Below are 19,203 nucleotides of genomic sequence, written 5' to 3'. Positions count from 1 at the left end.
AATGAAAAAGAACGCTAACAGGCAGAGCACAGAGGATTTTCAGGGCCGTGAATAAAATGGTGTATGACAGCGGTCCCCAAACTTTTTGGCACCAGGGACTGGTTTCATGGAAGATAATTTTTCCACGGATGGGGATGGGGGAGGGGATGGTTTTGAGATGAAACTGTTACATCTCAGATCATTAGGCATTAGATTCTCATAAAGAGTACACATCCTAGATCCCCCACATGCACAGTTCACAATAAGGTTCATGCTTCTATGAGAATCGAATGGCAATGCTGATCTGACAGAAGGCAGCGCTCAGGGAGTAATGCTTGCTTGCTGCTGCTCACCTCCAGCTGTGCAGCCTGGTTCCTAACAGGCCACAGACCAGTACAGACCAGTACCAGTGTGTGGCCTGGGGGATGGGGACCCCTGGTATACAATGGTGGATACATGTCATTATAAATTTATCTAAACCCACAGAGCTATGTCATTTATGTCACCAGGAGGTAACCCTAATGTACACAATGGATTTTGGGTGACAATGATGTGTCAGTGTAGGTTCTCCAGCTGTAATGAAAGCATCACTCTCATGCAGGATATTGATAATGGGGGCGACTATGCATGTATTGGGGCAGGGAGTATATGGGATACCGCCAGACATGTCTCTCAATTTTGCTGTGAACCTAAAACTGCTCTAAAAAAATAAAGTCTTATTAAAAAAAAAAAAAAGACAAGCTATAGGTTGAGAGAGAAAATACATGCAAATCACATAGGTGACAAAGAACAAGTATCTAGAACATATAAAGAATTCTCCAACATCAATATTGAAAAAACAGACAATCCAATAAGAAAATGGGCCAAAGACCTGAAAAGACATCTGACTGAACAGGATATATATATATGGCAAGCACATGCAAAGATGCTTAACATCACTTGGCATTAGGAAAGTGCAGATTTAAACCACAATGAGAGCACTTCACACTTATCAGAATGGATGAAATGAAAACAGTGACGCCACCAAATGCTGGCAAGGATGTGAAAAATCTGGATTACACTCATACTGCTGGTGAGATGTAAAATAGTATAGCCACTCTGGCAAGTAGTTTTATAAGAAAATTCACACTCACGTAACTGCAGCACTTTGGGAGGCCAAGGAAGGCGGTTCGCTTGAGCCCAGGAGTTTGATACCAGCCTAGGCAAGCTAAAGACAGCTCATCTCCTACAAAAAAAAAATTTTTTAATTACCTAGGATTGGCCGGGCGCAGTGGTTCACGCCTGTAATCCCAACACTTTGGGAGGCCGAGGCGGGTGGATCACAAGCTCAGGAGATTGAGACCATCCTGGCTAACACGGTGAAACCCCGTCTCTACTAAAAATACAAAAAATTAGCCAGGCTTGGTGGTGGGCACCTATAGTCCCAGCTACTCAGGAGGATGAGGGAGGAGAATGGCATGAACGTGGGAAGCGGAGTTTGCAGTGAGCGGAGACGGCGCCACTGTACTCCAGCCTGGGTGACACAGTGAGACTCCCTCTCAAAAAAAAAAAAAAAATTATCCAGGATGGATGGCATACACCTGTAGTCCCAGCTACTCAGGAGGCTGGGGCAGGAGGATTTTTTGAGCCCAGAAATCTGAGGCTACAGTGAGCTATGATCATGCCGCTGGATTCCAGGCTGAGCAACAGAGACTCTGTCTCAAAAAAAAAAAGAAACCCTAAATACTCAACCAACAATTGTACTCTTGGACATTTATCCCAGAAAAAAAGAAAATTTTAAATTAAAAAAACAACTACAACAACCACCTGTATGCCAGTGTTCACAACAGCCTATGTATAATAGCTAAAAACTAGAATCAGCCAAGATGCCAAGATGTCCTTCAACAGGTAAGTGGCTAAACTGTGGTATACACATATCATGAAATACTACTTGGCAACAAACATTATATATTCCGTTAATATAAAATTTCTGATATGACCCAAGTTTCACAAACTGAAGATAGATTAGTGGTTGGCAGGAGTTTGAAGGGGGCCAGGGGAGAGATGGGTGTGGCTATAAAAGGGATCTTGGTGGTATCAGCACTGTTCAATATCTTGACTGTGGCTGTAGACACATGAACCTACATAGGTGATAAAATTGTGTATAAATCTAAATACACACATACGCACAAATAAGTATAAGTAAAACTGGGGAAATTTGACTACACTTGTTAGGAGTTTTTGTTTTTATTTTTTGAGACAGAGTCCTCTGTCGCCTAGGCAAGAGTGCAGTACCACAATCTCAGGTCACCGTAGCCTCAACCTCCCAGGCTCAAGCAATACACTAACCTCAGCTTCTCAAGCATTTGGAACCACAGGTGCACGCCACCACACCTGGCTAATTTTTTTATTTTTTGGTAGAGATGGGGTTTTGCTATGTTGCTCAGGCTGGTCTCGAACTCCTCGGCTCAAGTGATCCACCAGCCTCAGCCTTCCAAAGTGCTAGGATTACAGGAATGAGCCATCACGTTTGGCCTGGTAGACTGTATTAACGTCAATATCCTGATTGCAATATTATACTATAGCTTTGGAAAATTACACCACTGGAGGAAACCAAACTAAGTATAGAAGGGCCCTCACTGCATTATTTCGTAAAACTGCTTATGAATCCACAATTATCTCAAAATTTTCCATTAATAAAAAAGTGCTGAAGATGAGTATCACTAAGATGCATACTTCATAATAGAAGTGAAAATACCAGCATGCAAAAGTAGTGAAACTATTCTAATTTTGTTAAAATGTGAGCACATGCTTGTGTATTTCCTCATTAAAAAAAAAAAAAAAAAAAAAGATTAGGAGAAAATTCTGGTTAATAGTTGTTATTTCTGGGTGGTACAATTACACATGCCTTTATTTGCATTTTAACTTTTTCCTCAAATTTTAAACTTATTTTTCAGACAGCCTCTAATGAATATATATCATTTTCACATTCCAGTGTTACAAAAGCTGCTTGATATCAAAAGCGGAAAAATCCATCTCATATATATTTTGTATTACACACAATGTCAAAGAACGTAGCTTGTCTGGGGACTAAAATATTTTCAGTTAAGAAACTATCTGAGGTGGTCGTGTTAATCTAGAAGTAGCAAATAAATACATCTTTTGATTCAACTAATAAAACTCACCCTACATATTGCTATTTTCATTTGATCATTTCCATCAGTTTCTATTTTAGTAAAAATAAGGCTTTCAGGAAAACTACCAAGTACAAATGAACTTCAGAGGATTATGCTGCTCTGAACAACTGCTCTCTTGCCTTTCCAGTCCTGGAAGAATGCCAGTGGTCTCTGACACTCAAGGGCTACTGAGAGAGACAGAAACTAAGCTGGAAAAACACAATTCAGTCTGTGGTTACTAGGAAGTTAGACACTTTTTTTTCCCCCGAAAATTATCTCCATTTGCTTCAGATTCTTCACAGGCCTCCACTTAACACCCTCTCGCAGCACGGTGCAAAACAAATCTGTCAGCTGCAAATATGGCCATAAAAACTTTTTCCCCAATTACTAGGGAAACAAAGTGAACAGCAGAGAAAACACCTCCGGCAAGACTGTACAGCTCTGCTGTCATGTTCTGTGCACTAACTGTGACTCTCTACTTGATTTTCTTTGGCCCTTGGCTCAGGGGACAATTTGCTTGAACAAACTAGGAGCAGTCATATCACACCTACGAATCATCTTATGGCCTGTTCCCATTCATTGGTTTTTGGGTTCAGGGGTTCTCCATAGATGGTATCTCTCTTCTGGGCATTTTGGAAATCTGTAGGGGTGTGTTTTTGTTTTTTGTTTGTTTGTTTGTTTTGTTTTTTGAGACAGAGTCTCGCTGTCGCCAGGGTGTAGCACAATCTTGGCTCACTGCAACCTCCACCTCCCAGGTTCAAGTGATTCTCCTGCCCGAATAGCTGGGACTACAAGTGCCCACCACCACACCCAGCTAATTTTTTGTATTTTTAGTAGAGGCAGGGTTTCACTGTGTTAGCCAGGATGGTCTCGATCTCCTGACCTCGTGATCCACCCGCCTCGGCCTCCCAAAGTGCTGGGATTACAGGCATGAGCCACCGCACCCGGCCCTGTAGGGATGTTTTCTAAATGCAGAGAGGAAGGGGATTGTTGAAGCAACTGGAAGCCAAAACTGGGATTTAAGAGGCAGAATCTCTCAATGAATTGTGCTATGGCATGCATGACTTAGGACTGTCTCAGTGGACATGAAGTGAAATGCCAAGCATCTGAGCCAAGAACCTTCCTTCATTTCACATAAAAATAAATGCACAGTATGTTTTTTATAGTTTTAATACACACCACACGCTGAACCATGCAAATTCAGAGGAAACTGCTACTTTTTCTTTGTAACTTTACTAAGTTATCATTTTGGAATATTGAATCTCCAGCAGCAAGGTCGTTTCTGGTTTACTGTTGCCCATTCGAAGCATCTGTAGCAGTCACTTTTATAGCTGAAACATTCACAGTGATTCTATGTATAGGTGCAAGCATCTGACTACTTCATTAACTCCTAAAAAGTCTTGCTATTCAAAAAGTGGTCACGGAACAGCAGTACTGACAGCACTTGGGAGTTAATTAGAAATGAAGAATCTTGGATTTCAGGCATGCACCTGAAATCCAAGCTACCTTGAGAGGCTGAGGCAGGAGGATCACATGAGCCCAGGAGTTTAAGACCAGCCCGAATAACATAGCAAGACCCTGTCTCAAGATTTTAAAAGAGAGGGGGGCAGGGGAGGAAAGGGTGATTGGTGTAGCTTCCATTTGTAATTTAAGGCATCATGAGGAGTGACAAAGGTCATGGTTGTGTTGGATACTTTGGCTTCAGAAGAGGCTCAGGAGGAGAGTTCAGGCCCTTTGTACCACATATCCCATTTGATTTCTATTTGTGTGAAATGGCCTTTCCCTGGGTCAAGCCCACACCTGATACAGCTTCCTTCAATGAGGCCTTGCTGAAGAGCAATCAGGACCCCAGCTCCTGATTCTGCTGAGCAGGCCTCTTACCTTTCCCTGGTGACAAAAATCAACAATGTGATTGACAATCTGATTGTGGCTCCAGGGATGTCTGAAGTGCAAATTGAAGAAGCTGGATAGGTGGGATCCTATAAAAAGAGAACCATCACTACAGGCCACAATGCAGCTGCCCCGCTGGTAATACGCAAGATTGTGCCAACACTGGAAGCTGATGCTCCCCTGGGAAACAAAGTCGTGGGAAGCCTGAGAGCACAGGATCCTTCTGAAGTTTTGACCATGCCAAACAACGAAACTGGCTTTGAAATCAGTTCTTCTGATGCTACGGTGAAGACTGTCGTTACAACAGTGCCACCCAATCTTCCAAAACAGGACCCAGAACTCCGTTGGATATCAAGGTATTGCAGAGTGCCTTAGCAGCCATCCGGCATGCCCGCTGGTTCAAGGAAAATGGTTCTCAGTCCACAGTTAAAGTTCTCATCAGACTACTGAAGGACTTAAGGTTCGTTTTCCTGGCTTTGAGCCCCTCACACCCTGGATCCTAGGCTTACTAGGTCATTATGCTGTGATAACACCAACAGACAGCCTTTGGCCCTAAACACTGCACACAGGTGTTGCTTGCAGATTTTGGGTGCAGGACTGTTCCTGCCAGGGTCCATGGGTATCACTGACCCCTGTGAGAGTGGCAACTTCAGAGTACACAGTCATGACTCTAGAACAGCAGGACAGTCTGCTACACAGCTCAGACTCGGTCCGAATCCTCTCACATGGTGGCTTTAGGAAGATCCTTGGCCAGGAGGGTGATGCCAGCCATCTTACTTCTGAAATATCTACCTGGGATGGAGTGAGAGTAACACCTTCAGAAAAGGCTTAGAGGAGCCATTAGAGAAAAAGGAAAGAGAGGAAGAAGAGGAGACAGAAGAACCACCTCAAGGAGAGGAAGAAGAAAGCATGGAAACTCAAGAGTGACCTTCCCTTCACTCTCCTTCCTACCCAAGGGGGAACACTGAAGCTTAAGCTAGGTGCTACCACGCTTTATATGGTGGCAGACATTTCCGTGGGGTAGGGAAGATAGCAGAAAGGGAAATAAACTCTATAGAAGTGTCATTCCACTGGATTTTGACATTGGCTTAGTAGCCAATATCAAATGTTGGTACCCTCCTTCATTATAGATGAATGGCATTATGACCTATGCCATCCATCTATAATGAAGGAGGATACCAACATATTTTCCTAATATTCTAGAATCCCCACCTCCTGAAAACCCCTCTCTTAACTAATGCTTCGCTGTTGAAATGTTATGTACTGTTAAGTGTCTAGAATTTTTTTCTTAAAAAGTACTTCCAGTAGGAAAAAAGAAAGAAAGAAAGAAAGAAAGAGAGAGAGAGAAAAGAAAGAGAAGGAAGGAAGGGAGGGAGGGAGGGGAGGGGAGGGAAGGGAAGGGAAGGGAGGAAGGAAGGAAGGAAGGAAGGAAGGAAGGAAGGAAGGAAGGAAGGAAGGAAGGAAGGAAGGAAGGAAGGAAGGAAAGAAAGAAAGAAAGAAGAAAGGCAGAATCTCAGGCCCCCCACACTGGAGCTGCTGAATCAGAATCTGCATTTTAACAGGATCCCCAGGAGAAGCTTGGCTCTAGTGAACTTGTACCCAAGAATGTATTACACATACTGCAATATGCATCGTTTATTGTAAGTTACTTTCCTTTTATTTTTATTTTCTATAGATACTAGTTGAGTCACTATATAATTTTTAAAATTAGGTATACTAACAGGATGCATTATCTATTTATCTCATATTAGGATAATAAAGGGAACACATTAAAAATATTTATTACAAATCAGAGAGGCACCGACTTGAGAACTACTGAGTAAGAAACTATGTGGATGCTGCCAGCTCTGTTTGTACCTTTATTTTTCTACACTATCCCTACTCTGGAAAAACAGACTGCAAGAGAAGCAAATGTAAATTTTCCTCAACTATGATTTTTGTGCCCCAAATTGTCCTCAATGAGGCAAAGTGATGTTATGTCACTAAAATGTGGCATCTAATGCAACTGGACACTCACAAATGGAAACATCTGGAAATATATAATCCCTCTGAGACCCAGATATCAGTGTCTTTAAGGGAAAACAAATGCTCCAGGAGCACTTCCCTTGAACAGTCTTTTTACTTGATAAAGCATTCCATCTTACTGCCTCTCACAAGGAAATACGCCTTTGCTTTTATCAAAGAAAGTTTTATTTTGAACCAAAATAAAGACAAGATTGGATTTTCCCAGGATACAATAAAACAGACCTGGGTTCCACGTTCCTAACCGCCCGATTCTCCCAAACTGTCCCACCAGCAGCTCAAATGCATTTCACCTTCAAATTCGCACTCAGCATCTTCTTTCCTAAACTTACATTTTGTCCTTTGTTCCCTATTTTAGTTAACGATCCAAAGTAAGTAAAAACAAAAAACCACCCCAATCTGCTAGTTCTGCAATAATAAAATATCCTTCAGAATTAACTATGTGCCAGGCAAAAGACACATTGTCCCCCTGGTGGAGAAGCCCACAGACAAGGAAAACTCCTGGTCTGGTTACAGTTACATCATCTGGAATATTTAAAGTCCTCTTGGAATCCTCCCTCTCAATTGCTTCCCATAGTGAAATGTCAGGACCTGTTAACTTTATTTTTGTGCCAAGTGTCCATTTATTGACTCCATCAGCACCTAGTCATCTAACTAACCTAATTAGCTGCAGCTTAACTAACTAGAAGGTCAATTAACTGAAATCTTTTTTAATTCAATTCACAAGAAAAGAAGTTTTTCACAAGTCAGCAAGCTAAGGGCAAGTATATGGGATACCTGTCATTTTTACCTGCCAGGCATATATTTCTGCTGCTTCTGGCTACAGCACCTCTATTTTCTTCTGGGGATCTGTATCCCGTGCCCCTTCCCCAGCTCAGCACATGTTGTTTCACTGAGGTTGACCCTACTCCTTGGCACAAGAGCTGCACACAATCCAGCTTTGCCTACCACAGCAATAGGAGGGGCAGGAAGGAAAGGACTCACTGGGCCCAAACCAGCCAACGAGATTTAAACCAGGGACTATGTTGGAGGATAGGAAATAAAGGTTTAATTTCTACTGCAAATGCAGAGTAGACTACGTGGAGTCTATTTGCTTACACAGGCAATATCTTCCTTGAGAATCAAATGAATTTAGAGGAAGAGAAAAACCAAGGGATAGAGAAGGGCCGAGTCCTGCTGATACACTCTGAAGTTTAAAAACCCCTCTCCTGATACACTGTCACACTGTTATTGCTGTAGCCAGTTGGAGTTGGCTTTCTGACACTTTCAAAGAAAGTCTTAACAGAAATGTTTTTAAATGCTTTTTTAAACAAATGCTGAAGTTTGAAAAACAGCACTAGATACACAACTTTTTTTTTTTTTTTTTTTTGAGACAGAGTCTTCCTCTGTCACTCAGGCTGGAGTGCAGTGTCACAATCTTGATTCACTACAACCTCCACCTCCTGGGTTCAAGTGATTCTCGTGCCTCAGCCTCCCAAGTAGTTGCCACCACGCCCAGCTCATTTTTGTATTTTTATTTTATTTTATTTTATTTTTTTTAGTAGAGACAGGGTTTCACCCTGTTGGCCAGGCTTGTCATGAACTCCTGACCTCAAGTGATCCACCTGCCTCAGCCTCCCAAAGTGCTGGGATTACAGGCGTTAGCCACCACGCCCAGCCTAGATCTACAACATTTTAACCACTATAATAGTCTAAGTTAAAAATTGATATTTTGAGTGATGCCTATGAAATACCATGATATAATACTACGATATTCTGAGCAGTAAAAGAAATTCTGACCAATATGCCCCACTTACCAAACTAGAAAAATGTGCACCTTATTTTAGACTGTCCAGAGTGACCATCCTGAGAGTATTTCTTAGGACACTGGTGCCTTAAGAAAAAAGGGGTTTCAGAGCAAATACATGTGGCAAAGTCTGCATAACACAGCCCCCTCTTGGAAAGTCAAAATGTACGAAATAGCAAAAACCGCAATTACTTTTGCACCAACCTAAATACATTAACACATTAAGGGCTCTGTAATGGTCTACACTGAGAAACCTGTTTTCCTTCTCTGACCACTTCACTTCCTTTTATAATTATTATTTTTATTTATTTTTAGCAAGAGTAAACTTTTAGCAGAACATTATGTTCAGGAAAACACTGAACTCAAAGGCCACCAGCTCCATCTTAAACAAATTCCTGTTATTGTTCTCTCTAGTCTACTGCTGTATTGAGAAAACTGTAAAAACCTTGAATTTCCAAATCTAACAGAATTTAAATCTCATTACCTCAGCATATCCCAAAATAATATAGTTCCAGAAGTTATACTGTCAGCAGCATAGTACATTTATCAATTTTGTATTTGAGACTGCTGTGGGTACTTGTGTTTACATCTGAGCAAGAAGAAAAAGGTATGGCTAACTGGACTGAAATCATTCCAGGAAAATAAGTGCTTAAACCAGTTCCAACCTAATTAGCTTCTCACAAAAGCTAAAATCCTGCTTTATGCAACCAAATAGCCATTATTAAATCAAAATCCAAAGTGCTACATTTCAGAACAGAATAAAATTCAAGTTGTAGCTAATTACTCCAAAGTCAAATTTAAATATTCTGTATTTGTGACTGAATTTATGGTTGACTCTAATGCTACTTGAGCTAAATCAAGTAGACAAGTATAGGTATATGAGACCTTTTTTAAAAAAAAAAAAGTGATCTGGACATTCCTAGATCAGATGTTCTAACTTAGCACGGTGAGACACAGAACTCAAGGAATAAGTATCATTGAGAACTCTCAATGTTAGAACATGCGATACAAATCCATATTTTAAATGCTTCGATGGTCAACAAAGACAGATATTGTTTATCATTTGTTCATTCTTGCTCGTTAGCACATATGAATTCATTTAGCAGAGAGGTGCTGATGGCATACTCTGGGTGAAGAACTATACTAGGTGATGAGGACAGAGCCTCCTGTCATGTTATGGGTGGAACTGTGACTCCCCACCAACCAAACTCATATATATTAAAGTCCTAGCCCTGAGTCCCTCACAAAAAGCCTACAGTGACCTTGACTTACCCTACATAGTCGTATACAATTCATGTATCCCTGTGAGATAGCTAGTGCCATCAACATCATCATCATCACCATCCCCGTTTTGTAGATAAGGAGGCTGCTACGGTTTGAATGTATCCCAAAAGTCCACGTATTGGAATCTTGTCCCACAGTGCAGCTATGTTGAAAGGTAAGACCTTTGGCAAGTGACTGGGTCATGAAGGCTCTGTCCGAATGAATGAATGAATGAATGAATGAATGAATGAATGAATGAGTTATCAAGGGGGTGGGTGAGTTGTCAGTAGACTGAGACTGTTGCAAAAGCCAGTTTGGCTGTCTCTGGTGAGCCCCCTTGCCATGTTATGTCCTATGCCACCTTGGGACTGCAGAGAGTCCTCACAAACAAGAAGGTATTCATCAAATGTGGTCCTACACTTTGGCCTTCCCAACCTCCAGAATTGTAAGAAATACTGTTTTTTTTGAGGCAGGGTATCACTCTGTTGCCCAGACTGGATTACAATGGCACAATCATGGCTCACTGCAGCCTTGACCTCCTGGGCTCAAGTGATCCTCCCACCTCAGCCTCTTGAGTAGCTGGGACCTATCATAGGCATGAGATACCATGCCTGACTATTTTTTATTTTTAAAAAAATTTTTATACAAATGGGGTCTCCCTATGTTGCCCAGGCTTGTCTGGAACAACCATGTTCAAGCAATCCTCCTGCCTCAGCCTCCCAAAGTTCTGGGATTACAGGTGTGAATCACTGTGCCTGGCCACATAATACATTTCTTTCTTTATAAATTATCCAGTCTCAGGGATTCAGTTATAGCAATGGAAAACAGACTAAGTCAGAAAGGTTGAAAAACTTTCCTAAGATCATGTAACCTTTAAATGCAGAGCTAGGACTTGCACCCTTGTCCACAGTGCCCCCACACAACTGGGTTCCAAGGCACCTGGAGCATAAAATATAGCACAAGAATTGGCCATGTTTCTAAGAAGGCAAAGTGAGATTCTAAAGACACTGGAAACTTGAAAAAGAGAGGGAAATGCCCACAATCATACTTTCCTGGAGGACCTCTAATGCCTTATTTGAAATGTATACTGTCCTCTCACCAAAGAGGAATCCAGGTTAGCCTCTTCAGAGAGACCAAAGGCAGCCTGATCCAAGAAGACCAGCAGATGTTGAATTTTGACAGAGTATCCATATTCAGAACTTTTTTTTTTTTTTTTTTTTGGTGGAGATGGAGTCTTGCTCTGTCACCCAGGCTGGAGTGCAGTGGTGCAATCTCGGCTCACTGCAACCTCTGCCTCCCGGATTCAAATGATTCTCTGCCTCAGCCCCCAAGCAGCTGGGATTACAGGTGCGGACCATCATGCCCGGCTAATTTTTGTATTGTAGTAGAGATGGGGATTTCACCATGTTGGCCAAGCTGGTCTCAAATTTCTGACCTCAGATGATCCGCCCACCTCGACCTCCCGAAGTGCTGGGATTACAGGCGTGAGCCACCGTGCCCGGCCCAGAACACTTTCTTAAAGGAAGACCAAAAAAATGAGTAAAAGATACAGTTTTTTTTTAATCAGCAGAAAATCATTAAAGATGAAAATTGGTGCTGTAAAATGGAGCCAGATAACTAACTAAACAAACAGAAAACAAGAGGCATTGAGAATCAGACTTCCTACATTCTGTAATATACTCAAACTCCTTAAAAAAAAAAAAGTTATATCTAAGCCATAGCAGCTGGGGTTATTACTTTTATATAAACACTTAATAAGTGTCATACATTGCACTCAGCAGTGTGCCTTGAGCAAATTACTTAATGTTTCCATGCCATGGTTTAATCTATAGGACCAGCATCTACCCCAACTGTCAGTTGTGGGGATTAACTGAAATGGTGTATATAATGTGCTTTGGAATATGCCTGGCAGGTAGTAAGTGCTAAAAAAAATAGGAACTGTTCTCATCACCACTACCCGGGGTTCAACATTCTAAGGAAGATTTCATCAGCTCCATTTTTCAGATGAGCAAACTGAACCTTAATAAGCCATCCTCAGGGGTCAGAGAACAAAAAAGACTTAATCACAACAGTTCTGGCAACACCAAGAGTTGATTCTGGCTAAGCCTTCAGCTCATCCCCAGTCATACGTGGAAACAGCGACAGTGTGCTATAAATAGCAGGTGCCCAGATATTTCCTCCTAACTTATACTGCTGTGACTAACCCCTGAGCTGCGCTACTCAAAGCAACGTCCTCTAATGCATAATAAAACAAATGTACTAAAAGGCAGAAATCTATTAATTACAACCAAAGACTTCCATAACAAAATACTGCAATTACTACTCACTACCTGGCTGGCTGTTTCTTTGAACAGGCTGAGATAATTGGTTTTCTTTGTATTTTATTTTTCCTACTGAATTACTTTTTTTGTGTATATGTATTAGCCACTACTACATTCAGGTACAAAATGTGAAATTTCTTTTGTATATAAGGCTGCTCATGCTCAAGGGAATATTTAGTAAATTAGATGAGCATTTATTTCCAAAAACTATGCAGGAAGGAAAGGGAAGAAGGTCTCCAAATTAATAATCTTATTAATATACAAATGCCATGTGAAATCCATTCTCTTCTATTCCCCTGAACAATTCTCTTCAACAGAGATAACTGATGAGGTGCAAAAAGGAGGGTCAGAGAGAACTGAATTCAAGGAAGAAAGAGAAAAATGGGAAAATGAGTACAGGAGAAAGATGTATTTTAGGTGGGAGATTGTTGGAAGAAAGTTCAGGCCTGATTCAGGCATCATCCTCATTAAATAATACAGATCCAATCTTGTCCCAGGGAGATAAGACTTGCAGAGTTCACCTTATGGAAGCATATCATAAGGATACATGTGAACCAAGGGAAAACAGAAGGAGGTCCTGGATATCCTCCCCTTCAGTCCTCCTAGCTGCAGGACCTTGGAACCTGCACTTGCTCCCTCTGCTTAGACTGCCTGTCCCCTGTTCTTGAAAGAGCCAATTACTTATTTTCCAGGTCTCATTCACATCCTTTTACTTCCCAGGACATATGATTTGAAATTATCAAGTTCATTCATTTACAGACTTTCTTTTTTTATTCTCAATAGGTATTGCTGGGGGATGAATGAATCTACAGTAGACGCCTAGACCTCTTTTAAGGAGAGATAAGGCACTGAAAAGCCATTTGATATTTGAATTGCTGGAAAAGAAATAAAAAGACTTCATTTGCTGTGTAGATTCCAAGGGCTCTCAGTTCCAACTGCAGGCCGTGTTGGGAAGTCATCCCAGTCAACATTCAGGACACTGGGAAAGGCCTCTGTGGTTGATTTGTGATGTCTGCCATGAGTGCAGCCACCAGTATAGTGCTTTACTCACTCTTTACTCATCCTGCATCACCTAGGATACTTTCCTTGTTGCCACCCTCCACAAGCAGCCAGAATGATCCTCCCAAAGGTAAGGCAGACACTATCACAGCACTTCTCAAAACCCTCCAACAGCTCCTCTTCTTACTCAAGATAAAATCCAATGGCCAGTCACCATCCATCTCCCTCCCCACCAAATGGGTTCCAGCTTCACTGGTGTCTTTGCTATTCTACAAATACATTGAGCTCACTCCTGCCTCCCTATCTTAGAAGCATCTTCCTCCATCAGAAACATCCCCCTCCCCTTTCTGCAGGTACCTATTCAACTCACCTTATCAAGGAGGCCTTCCCTGCTCACCCTATGTAAAGAAACCTTGTCTCCATCACTTTCTGCCATTTCATTCAGCTTTAGTCTTCTTTATAACAACTTCCACTGGAGACACATTTTTAAAATTATCTGTTTTCTTCGTTCACCCTTTGTAGCCCCCATCCAATACCTAAACCCCATTAGGAGAAGAATTTTATCCTTTATATTCATGGGGCATCTCTGACACTTAAAACAGTAATTGATACATAAGGAGTCCCCATTAAATATTTGTTGAATGAATAAATAAATGTATTCCCCACTTATAATTAAAATGATTAAGGCCATTTTCATCTAAAGAATAGCTTAACTGCCCATGAAGAAAATACATGTCCATGAGCTTCATGTTCTCTTTCCCTCCTGCCAGATACCAAAAACAGAATTTCCTAACATTTGTGGCAAAAATAAAAAAATAAAAATAAAAATACACATTTGGATTCTCAACAAAAATTAATGTATCTCGCCATAACATACATATAATAGAGAAACAAGAATAGGGGAAAAGCCAAACCCTTATAAATTTTCCCTAAAGCAGTGGTTCTCATAACGTGATCCCTGGACTCAGCATCCAAAGCCCCAAGCACGTGCTAGAAATGCAAATTCTTAGGCCTAGACCCAGACCTACTGAATCAAAAACTCTGAAGGTAGGGCCCCAGAAATCTGTGTTTTAACAAACCCTCCAAAGCACGCTCAAGTTTGAAAACTACTTCCCTAAAGAAAAATGTGAGATTTTAGAAACTGATTTTTAGCTATGTACAATTTTGATATTTTGGTTTGTACATTAAAAATACGACATTCCTTATAAGATGGTTGAGATAGCCTCTGAATAATCAATAGCAGCCCAGGTGCGGTGGCTCACGTCTATAATCCCAGCATTTTGGGAGGCCAAGGCGGGTGGATCACAAGGTCAGGAGTTCAAAACCAGCCTGGCTGACATAGTGAAATCCGGCCTCTACTAAAAATACAAAAATTAGCTGGGCATGGTGATGCATTCCTGTAATCCCAGCTAATCAGGAGGCTGAGGCAGGAGAACTGTTTGAACCGGGACCCAGGAGGCGGAGGTCACAGTGAGTGAAGATCACGCCACTGGGCACTCCAGTCTGGGCTACAGAGCAGACTCCATCTCAAAAAAATAAATAAATAAAAACAGTAATAATAAATAGCAAATTTCATTCTATCATTTGACCAAATTATAATTTTTAATAGTAACCATACATGAATTGATCTAATGTTTTAAATATTTTCGTAAAATCAAGCTTCGTATTCCATGGCTGCCCTGCATCTACTTATAAATGACACTAAACAACCACATCTGATTTCATCCTAATGTTGTGACTTTTTTCAGGTAGCAGTTCTGATAATTAGTAAGGATCAACAAATTAAAAAATGACTGTAACATGTCTTATAAGCAACCCTCAAAGGACAGAGAATGTGAATCTCTAACAGCCTCACATCCAAAAATTTCACCAAACATCTTTACCTGGAGCTGTTTCTTTAATTGCTTCTAACGAAATCGATGCATGTGTTAATCAAATATTAAGTGCAAATGTGAGTACTTCTAAGAGGAAGTACAGCTCTTCAGGTCACCAATATACTCCTTACACCCACCGATTCTTTAGAACATGAGGGCTGGGACCCCCAAATCACTCATTCAACCACCCCTTTTTAACACACTGGGGCCACCATCAGGGGGCTCATTACCAACTTGGAGACACAAAGACTACATCCACAATATGGCTTAAGGGCAGTTTCTAAAAACAGGATTACCAATATTAATTGCTGGCCTTGCACTGTTATTCACATATTATTTAGTTTTCACAATAGCTTTGTAAGGTTTTCATGTATCCCCAGTTTACAAATGAAAAAACGGATGCATCAATATATTATCTAAAATTCTCACAAGAGAAAAGCTCAAACTTGATTCCAAGTAGCGTTTTTCTTGAGACATAGTCTCGCTCTTGTCGCCCAGGCTGGAGTACAATGGCACGATCTTGGCTCACTGCAACCTCCACCTCCCGGGGTCAAGCGATTCTCCTGCTTCAGTCTCCCGAGTAGCTAGGATTACAAGCACGCACCACCACACCCAGCTAATTTTTGTATTTTTAGTAGAGACGGGGTTTCACCATGTTGGCCAGGCTGGTCTCGAACTCCTGACCTCAAGTGATCCGCCTGCCTCAACCTCCCAAAATGCTGGGATTACAGCCGTGAGTCACTGCCCAGTCCCAAGTAGCTTTTAATGCAAGGTTCACTTTTCTTTTCTTTTCTTTTTTTTTTTTTTTCCTGTCACACATATGGCTCCCTTGAGCTTCCGAGACAGACCCCAAATAAAGGCACTTTTACTACCGGACTGAGAAAGATGTGACTAGGAAGAGCTTGAATAAGAACTTCATTTGCCAAGAAATGGTCTCTGGTGGACTCAGATTTTTCCCTTTTTTCTTCCTTGATGCTCAGAATCACAGCTGTACATTTCTGACAAAAAGATATATGAATCAGAGACAGCCAATATGAGCAAAAGAATAAAATAGAGGGGAAAATAGTAAGAAATGGCTGCACTGGTAGCCGTGATAAAATTTTAATTTGAACATTTTCTGAGAACAGATTTTAGCTTATCAAGCGCTATGCAAATTATATGCAAATCCCACACAATGCCTGCATATATTCCCCGACGCTTGTTTTTTTTTTTTTTTTTTTGCTCTCCCTAGGATGTGGCCCTTAGGAAATCTACTCCCTTGGCTCAGCACTCTGGATGGAACATTTGCTATACTGAAGATGACAAATCTGAAGAAGGTTTCTGATCAGTATTCGGTACCTATGTTTACAAGCGAGCCCGCTGATCCCCTATAATAGTAGCATTAAATCCAAATGTCAAGAGGAATTTATATACATATATTTTTTAAGTGTCAGCGTATAAGGCCTCACCCTAGTTACAGGCCATCTTTAGCCACCCTGCTTCTGTAAAAATCAATGCACAAACACAACAAACCACCTCTTGCATGTAGTCATTAGGCAGAAAGAGTTTCCACAGTGGAACCCAATACTGACATAACCTTTAGGGACAACATTATAATTTATCATGGGACCATGTGCAGGCTACCCCAGAGACATCTCTCACATGGCAGAGGTGACACACACGGCAGTAAGGTGTCAATTTTATAACATATATGCAGAATCCGGGCCAGAAGCGATTAACTAGCCTTGCTAGCCTCCTCTCACTTCTTAGAATTCATTACCAAGCCCTCTCCTACCTTGGCCTTTTTGCTTGTTCTTTAAATGCTCTTGACTCTTCTACACGCCTTTGCATCCTTCAGGGCACAGCCTTAAAGTCCCCTTCTCTGAGAGGCCTTCCTTAGCTAAAGAAGAGAACCCGATTATTTTCTGTCAGGCCACCTGTATATGTACTACAACCACTGGTACTTATTTTATTTGTTTTACTTATCTCCTTCAGGATGTGAACTCCTTGAAAGCAGGGACCCTGTCCATCTTGGCAACCAGGATATTCCTAAAGCCTTAATGCACACTTACCAAATAAATAAATAAATAAGCAGCTCCTCCTTTTTATTTCCACTCCCAAAAGCTTGGGCTCAGCATATGGTGGTGAGAAACCGTCTTCCTTAGATCTCTGAGATGCAGGAATACCCCCTCTTGAGAATGATGGAAGGTACCCACCTTCATAGAATACTTGCAAGCAGAATCTGGAGCAGAGACACTGAGAGGACGGGCTGGGAAAGGCAGCCCACCCTCCACGTTCAGGAGCACCATGCTGCACTTGACAATCTGCCTCATTTGGCCTTCAAGGCACGATGCGCATCTCCCTACTGTTTTGGCAGGGGGTGGCTGGCTTTTGGTCTTCGCTGCTATACGTGCTTCCTGACTACTGAACCAGAAGATGAGCAAATCTGACAACTGCTCCAATGCCGAATAAGTTTAACTAGAGTAATGAACACCATGAGGGCATCTGCTGGACGCAGGAGTAGGGTGTAAGTGAGGACCCATGACTGGCCAGTCAATTATCTATTCAAATGCTAGCAAGATTGCCCTGGACAACTTTTCTCCCTGATTAGAATAAAGACCCAATAAAAAACTTGTCTAAAAATATTTAAATATACTCCAGGTGCCCTTTCTCATTTCATTAGATGCACTACTGTTAGGCAATTCTACACAAGCCCAAGGCTTCAATTGCTCTTTCTCTGCTGATGCGTCTTCCAGCCAGGACCTTTCTTCCTGAGCTCCTCCCAGAAATCCAATTGCCTCTTAGACACTGCTACTTGGATATCTTGCAGTCATCGCAGACTCAAAATGTGCAAAACTTGCCTAAGTTCACACTGATAGAAAGTGGCAGGCTAATTCATAGTTTAGATGACACCACAGAATACACACAGGCTTCCCAGTGTGCCCAGATGCCTCCACCTCATTGATAGGGATGCCTGTGGGAGAGTAGGAGGGAGGGTGCCATTTTACCATCCTGCTTGGGTAAATGAACCTCAGGAAAATGAGTTCTAGATTAGTAATAGCAATGAAGATGCCAATAAAATGCTACCTAATCTCCCATTAACCCTGAGAACTGTTAACTTCAGTGTTAGCTAGGGATTTCTTAGACATGGATGGGCTTAAAGTTATTTCAAGAAATTCACCTGCTTGGAATTCAGTGAGTTTTTTGGGAAGCTGGTACAATCTGAACAACCCTTTTTATTGCTTACTTTGCGTTTTAAGGGTCTCAGTTAATGAAGTATCTCCTAGCACAGTGGGTGAGAAGAGGGGAAAGAAGACGGGGCATCACCAATCCTCTATTCCCTTTTACTAATCCTCACAGGAAAAGACCATCCTACAACATACTCCAAGTCCAGCTGGTTATCTGTTCTGCCTCATTTCTTCTGTTTTAGTTCACCAACACCAACAGGCTTAGTTTTCCCCAGCCCTGAACAGAGCTCTGTCCTCCTTAGGAGATACCTCATTTGCAGTTCGTTTCCAAGCTTCAACTCATTCCAATGTTCTTAGACACAGTTGTTACCAAATGAGCACCAGCCCCAGGGGTCAACTCAACGGCCATGCCAGGAAGGAGCATCTACCCTTTCCAGTGGGAAGCTCAAATCGGGCTGGCTGTCCTAGATTGCCTCCTTTCCCATGCTTCCTAGGGCGTTTCTAGACATTACCACTTGCCAGGTTTCCCCTGCCCTCAATCTTCTCTGTTCCTTATTATGTCTGTCCAGGGAGATTATTTTGAATTGAAAGTTTTCTTCCTCATCTGACTTGGCACCAAGAACTTGCACATTTTTCAAAAGTCAATGGGGCTTATGTGGTTTTTTAAATTTAGGATTGCTATGGTAGTCACTTCAGTTTTCTTTTTCAACAATCATTTTAATCAGTTCCTGAAAATTTCTGTGCATT

General features: G+C 41.6%; 1 protein-coding gene and 1 pseudogene across 23 annotated transcripts in view; one reads left to right on the top strand and one right to left on the bottom strand.

The window, feature by feature from the left end:
- Nucleotides 1-19,203, bottom strand: part of MAGI1 (membrane associated guanylate kinase, WW and PDZ domain containing 1) — a 677,304-nt gene that overhangs the window by 323,390 nt on the left and 334,711 nt on the right. The window lies entirely within an intron of this gene.
- On the top strand, nucleotides 4,793-5,951 carry LOC101022880 (annotated as a pseudogene).

The sequence above is a fragment of the Papio anubis genome, chromosome 2 (assembly GCF_008728515.1).
Source record: "Papio anubis isolate 15944 chromosome 2, Panubis1.0, whole genome shotgun sequence".
In the NCBI taxonomy this organism is placed as follows: Eukaryota; Metazoa; Chordata; class Mammalia; order Primates; family Cercopithecidae; genus Papio; species Papio anubis.
This window is presented reverse-complemented; position numbering and strand designations above follow the sequence as displayed.